We start from the raw sequence: 6,976 nt of genomic DNA on the forward strand, positions 1-6,976 counted from the left end.
AATGAGGTGTCGAAGGACACCAATACCAATGAATATTGGGTAGCAGCCGTATTTTTCCGGGAAGGGAAGGATGATCCCACTTGCACCTGCGACTCATGCCTTAAAATTGAAAAGGTTTCCAAATACAGAGGAAAAATGTTAGTCAAGCCCTCACACCTCACGGGAAAATTCCTGAGGCTTAAATAATAAAATATACTATGAGGTGGGGCCCGACCACTTGCACCCGGGTAACTCAAACCCAATCCTAAGGATGGAACAACATAATTAGAAATAGATTAATATATTGGGACATCCCAAGGTGGGCCCGTTATTCCAAATTATAAGTTAAACTAGTCAAGGGTAGAAACCCATTATTTTGCCAAATAACCCTTAGTAACTTAAATGACTATATAAATAGAAGTCTTTGCCCATTCCTTTCATTCCTACCAAACTAAAAGCAAGAGAAGGGAAAAGGAGAAGAAGAAGAAGAAGAAGAAGGAAAAGAGCAAAGGAAGAGGAAGAAGAGAGGTGCAAGGGGGGCACCTACCCATCTAAGGTAAGCCACCTCCCTGTCTACCTTCTAATTGTATCATCTCTCTCTCTCTCTCTCTCCCTTCCATTTGAGCCAATGGAGAAAACCCCCCAACCGATTCTCAGCCCCCATTTGTCAAACTTCTAATTTGGGAGTGGGATTTGATTTTGGGGACTTGTCTTAGCAAGATTAATTTTTCAATTTGAACCCATGAACCCTCCCTAGTGAAATCCCCATTTCAAACATTAATTTGGGCAACACAAAACCTAGAAATGGGGAAATTTCCTAAAATCCACATTCCCTCTTGTCAAGGCTACAAATTGGGAGAGGGGTTTAGTGTAGGAGACTTATCCTAGCAAGATTGATGGATCAATTTGAGTCTATGAATTCTCCTTCATGATTTTCCCACTTAAAATCCCCAATTTGGGTAACTAAACCCTAGAAATGGTGGATTTTGCCAAAATCCTCTATATCCCACCATTCAAACCCAAAATTGAGTTGGGTAAATGAAATTAAATATATGTATAGTGGATTGGGTGATCACATAGGCCATTGGTGGTCACCACATAAACCCTTAACCGAAATTCCCAAATTTAGCTTAGTCGCTACATGAACTTGGGGGAATTTGAGTGCATTGTGTAAACCTATCTTAACTAACCCATTGAATATACTTAATCGAAGTTAATTGAGGTGGATAAACATCCCCCACATATAAATCAGCCCTATAGTCATAAAACTCCCAATTTGAGAATAATTTCAAAGAAAAGAGAAATAAGAAATGAAGCTAGAACATGTGCCTAGGGTCTCATTTTTCTACGGATCATTTATTTTCTTGAAATTCTTATGTATCCTAGGAGTAGAACCAAGAGGTGACAAGACAATGCAGCGCAAGGCCATCGGCTGTCCATCATCCCCTAACACTCGAGGTGAAGGGATTTTGTGTTATTTATGGCCTGTTTATAACATGTAACTCATGCATGTGTTTATGGTAATTGCATGTTAAATTAGTTTTCTGATTGAATATTGAATCATAGATATTGATGATATTGTTATTTAACAAACATGATGTTTATGATTATGGTCATGATGGATTGCATATTGTAAACTTGTTCTATTTAGTGAATGTGGTATTGCATAATGGTATGATGGTGTGTGTATGAGTATGACTATGATATGGAATGTGGCATGTTAGAATGCATTGGGCTAGGATAACCACCCTAGTACTACAACTATTGCCAATAGGGGTTTGTGTATTGGCTATTCCATAGCACAACACGGAGACCTGAAGGGTTCTCCAGACCAGAACCGTGACTATCCTACAGCTCGTATGACCCAAAGGGGGTTATCCAGACTGGGACCGTGGCTATAGGGTGGGATTATTCAAAGGGATTTGAGAGTAGCCGAAGGGGTTCTCCGGATCGGAACCTGTAGGCACTTGACTCGTAACTAGCATATATAGCTGGAAGACCGAAGGGTTCTCCAGAACGATGAACCATGGATATCCCCTATGTTGCAGTTGTACTAATGCCCAATATTGACTTAGAATCTGTTGGGCTAGGAAAATAACCCGGGTGCTACAACCTTTGTCAATGGGGGTTTATGTATTGGCTATCCCACAGCATAGCACGGAGACCTGAAGGGGTTCTCCGGACTAAGACCGTGACTGTCTTACAGCTCGGATGACCTAAAGGGGTTCTCTACACTGGGACCGTGGCTGTAGGATGGGATTATTCATTAGAAGTTTGTGGGTAGCCAAAGGGGTTCTCCAGACCAGAACCGCAGGCTCCTGACTCGCAATTGGGGTATATCGCTGGAAGGCCGAAGGGGTTCTCTGGACCAGTGAACCAGGGATATCCCCTGTGTTGCAGTAGCACTAATACCCATTTTGGACTTAGAATCTGTTGCTTATAATTGTTTATTAATAATTGGATCATGTCATTGCATTCATCTAATTTTATTAATATTGTTGTGGTTGAGCATTTATACTTGTCTCTATTTTTATGGAATGTTGTGATTGTTTGTGTACCCCTCACTGGGCTTCGTGGAAGCTCACCCCCATTGTTGCCCCATTTTTAGATGTTGATTCAGGTAACCACCTGGAGTATGTAGCTGAGGAGCCGACTCTCTACGGAGGTGACCTCTGGGATGAGGAGTTAGATGCCCATGAGGACGGTTGCGTATGTGACGACTGTGCATTCAGAGCATGCTAAAGATGAGAGTATCATCTTCCTTTTGACCCTTTTGTTTTACACATCAGAAGTAGCCCTAGCGGCATAACCGTAATTATGACTTCTGTTGTAAAAACTCTTTTAGTAAATATGATCAATATCATTAGACTTCAGTAGTTATATATACTTGACTATTATTATTATCTTGTAATCGTAGAATCATTTCATAGATTTATGCACTTAAAGTACTGCATTGTGGATCTTGGATGGATTGTGAACAAGTGAGTGTGTCCATGTCACCCACCTTCAAGTGAGTGGAGGCTGGGTGTGACATTTTTATGTCTAGTTGAACCCATGACTAATTCGTCGGGTTTCCCTATCAGACTTTTCGATAAGATGGGATTTGATATTGATTTTATATGTATCTCAAGGGCTAGGAAAGTTTCAAATTTATGGCTGTTATAGAGGAAAGGTATTTTAAAGCCTACTGTCATTCCTACTGTTGTTTCAACTTCAGAACAACAGATCACTGTGAATGTAAATTGGAGAAATGAGATGGTTAAAATCTCAGTGATCCATGTCAGTTGCTTTAGATCAATTCACAGGGGACTATGGACTGATTTAGCTGTTGTGGCTTCTTTAACTGAGCCATGGATGATGGTGGGAGACTTTAATGCTAGGCTATCATCGCATGAGAAAAGGGATCCTGGTGCATTTAGTATGGGGTCCGCGGTCAAGTTCTCTCCTATGATTGATGCGTGTGATCTAATTCATCTGCCTTCCTAGGGTGCTAAATTTACTTGGACCAATAATAGGCGAAGAGGGAATGTGGCTACAGTTTTGGACAGGGGGTTTGTAATGAGGCTTGGCTATCTCATTTCCAAGATTGTGCCCAAATGGTTCTTCAGAGAGAATTTTCTAATCACTGCTCAATATTACTAGCCTTTGAGGTGAGTCCAAAACCTCCAAACTGTCCATTCTGTTTCCATAAATTCTGGATGGAAAATGATTCTTTCTTGGGGATGGTCATTGAAGCATGGGAGCAGAGGATGGTGGGATCTCCTATATATGTGCTAACTCAAAAATTGAAAAGGCTAAAGCCTATTATCCAATCTCAGTCTAGGAATAATTTTCCTAATTTTGAAATTGAGTTAGTCAGGACTAAGGAGGCCCTTTCTCAGATTCAGAAACAAATTGATTCTCAGGGTCTAGATGATGCTTTGTTCGGGAAAGAAGCTGATGATAAAACTGAGTATCTTTTGGATTTAAAAAATATGAAAAATTATGGGCAGAGAAATCTAGAATCAGATGGTTGAAGGAAAGTGATAGGAACTCCCAGTTTTTCCACCTTTACACAAAAATTAGAAGAGTAAAAAATACTATTCGTAAAGTAAAGAAAGAGGATAATACTTTTGTTTCTGACAGAGATACTATTGCTAGAATTAGAAGTGGGAACTGGGGAAGTGTGTTTATGAAAATGATGGGTGGAGAGAGAAGCTCTGATGGTGGAGATAGGGTTTTGGAAGACTGTGATCGGCCACCTAACTATGGGCTGCTGTCGACTATAGAAAACTTGCCAGAGGTTATGCGATCTGAGGGAAATAGAACTATGGGGGTGGTTCAAGAAGAAAATCCTTTGGTAGCATCAAAGGTTAGCTATTCCAGCATTGTTGGTAATGCTTTACCAGCTTTACCAGATGTTGAATCTCTTCCTGACCCTATTCATGCTGGTACGTTAACTAAGATAGTAGTCCCTCAAGAAGCTTATGAGGAAAGGCTTCTTGGTTTTCGCTTTTCCCTTATTGGAAGAACGAATTTTCGTTTTTTCGCAATGAATGATATTCGCAGAGAAGCAATAGAATCTTGCAATTTAAGAGGAAGGGTATCCCTTGCTCCTATGGGGAAAGGCTTTATTCTCTTTAAATTTGAGCATAAAAGTGATATGTCCAATGTGTGGAGGAGGAGTCCGGTAAAGGTAGGAGGTCAACCTATTCGCTTTCAATGGTGGATACCTGACTTTAGCGTGCATGAGAAGCCAGTTTTGGTGAAGCTTGTCTGGATTAGATTTCCAGATTTACCTCTGGAATATTGGCATGAAAGGATCCTGTTTACTATGGAAAAGGCTGCAGGCAGACCCATCGCAATTGACCGAAAAACTCGAGAGGCATCCATGGGGAACTTTGCTCGGGTTTTAGTTGAAGTGGAAGTTGCAGGCAAGCGGCTGGATGAAATCCAAGTTGAAAGAAAGAAACCTGGTAGTGAGGATCTCTTTTGTTTCAATCAACCGATTGTTTATCAGGATGCCCTGGGGCGTTGCGACTTTTGTAAAAGGGTAGGTCACACTCTCATCAATTGCAAAGAGAAGAAGTTGGCTGATGCTAAGGCCAAGGACCAATCTACCGGCGGTATTCTGGAAGCCACATACGTCGGCGATGAGGACAGTGGACATGGGAGAAATCCTGTGGGAATGGGAATCCAATCAGATCTTGGATCTCCCAGATCTCCTTCCTTGTCGGGAGCCCATGATGATAACGTTTCTATCCTAGGAGGCGCTATTTCAGGGAATATTCAAATTATATTACTTTTGGAGAGTAATTCGTGGATCAAAATCCTCTGTTTTTCTCATCCCTGTTTTTCCTTGTTTTGCTACCTGCAGAACACGACACGTGGACAACAGAGGATCCAACGGTCAAGGTTGGGTGAGGATTATTACATCCGGTGCGTTGGTCTTAAAGTTGTCCACGTGTCATGTTCTGCAGGTAGCAAAACAAGGAAAAACAGGGATGAGAAAAATAGAGGATTATTTTCCATGATTCGTTGGGGATGGGCAACAGTCAGCCAGCTCACGCTGGTTTGAATAACCAACATTCACATGGATTGGAAACTCCTTTTGGAATGGGTCGTTCTGATGGAGGTCAGCCTATGGTGGGTCAGCCCATGGTAGGTCAGCCCATGTAAATTTAGAAAATGGGTCTTGTGAAGTGAATATTGTGGACAACATTGTTCAAGGGGTTGATCGGATGGGCAATACTATCGAATGCAGAAATGTCCGTGGTGAGTTAAGAGAAGATTTTGGGTTGGCCAATCACGCTCCTTCTATCTAGCATGAGATTGAAGAGTATGTTGTATCATCTATTTCTCCCAGTGAAATTCGCGATGGGAACCTTATAGTCCATCACGAGATTGCAAGGGTGGATGAAGCTGCTCGATTAATGGAATCTGCCGAACAAGCAACTGTTAGCCGTGGGAAAGGGAAACATCAGGTGTCTATGGATCTTACGAGAAAGTCTGATCGAATTGCCTCTTCTCGTCAATAACATCATGCTAGTCCTCTTTTGGAATGTGCGAGGATTTAAGAAAGTTGTGTCCCGCACAGATTTACATGTTTTAGTGAAGGAGAACCTTCTAGATGTTATTTGTTTGGCTGAGCCTAAGGTGGAGTCCTCGCATTTCCCTAAGTTATATTTTAATAAACTGGGGTATGAGGCGGATTTGGTTCACAATTATCGAGCGGATAAAGTTCCTAATTTATGGGTCATATGGAAGCATGGCTTCAATAAAATGACTATTCTTTCTTCATCGGACCAACAAATCTCATTGGAATTGGTTTCGCCTGATCATACGGTGATGATCTCGGTTGTTCATGCTAGCTGTTTCAAAGCTGGTTGAAGGAACCTTTGGCTCGAATTGGCTGCCATTTCGGCCTTGGCTTCTGATTGGGGATTTCAATGCTACCTTAGCTTCCCATGAAAAAAGAGGCCCGGGTGCTTTCAGTATGGGCTCTGCAACTGAATTCCAGGCGCTGGTTGATTCTTACTCTCTGTTCCAGCAAATTTACATGGACCAACAACAGAAAGCAAGGTAATGTTTCTGTAGTTTTAGATAGAAGTTTTTTTAATGATGCCTGGTTATTATTGTTTTCTAATTCTGTGCAAAGAGTTATTACTAGTGCGGGCTCAGATCATACTCCTCTTTTTGTTGCATCTGAGTTTGTCCCAAAGCCTAGAAACTGTCCTTTTAGGCTTCATAAATTTTGGATGGAAGAGGACTCTTTCTTGTAGCTTGTCAAGGACTCCTGGTCTCAGCCTGTCTTTGGATCTCCTAGCTCAATTTTGGCAGCCAAACTAAAGCGCCTTAAGCCTCTTATTAGGGCTTGTTCAAGGATCTCTTTCCCAAATTTTGAGCTTGCCTTAATTAAAGCGAAGGATGATTTGGCTGAGGTTCAAGCTTTGATTGAAGCTCAAGGTATTAATGTTGACCTTTTCAACAAGGAAGCAGATGCTAAGACTGCTTATGT

At 41.5% G+C, this 6,976-nt stretch overlaps 1 long non-coding RNA gene across 1 annotated transcript; it reads left to right on the top strand.

Annotated features, from left to right (window-relative positions):
- Positions 1–345: 345 nt before the first annotated feature.
- LOC122088162 lies at positions 346–2,927 on the top strand. The gene is made up of 3 exons (XR_006142990.1): positions 346–535; positions 1,366–1,437; positions 2,588–2,927. It is a non-coding gene; the product is annotated as an uncharacterized LOC122088162 (long non-coding RNA).
- The last annotated feature ends 4,049 nt before the right edge of the window (positions 2,928–6,976 follow it).

The sequence above is a fragment of the Macadamia integrifolia genome, chromosome 9 (assembly GCF_013358625.1).
Source record: "Macadamia integrifolia cultivar HAES 741 chromosome 9, SCU_Mint_v3, whole genome shotgun sequence".
NCBI lineage: Eukaryota > Viridiplantae > Streptophyta > Magnoliopsida > Proteales > Proteaceae > Macadamia > Macadamia integrifolia.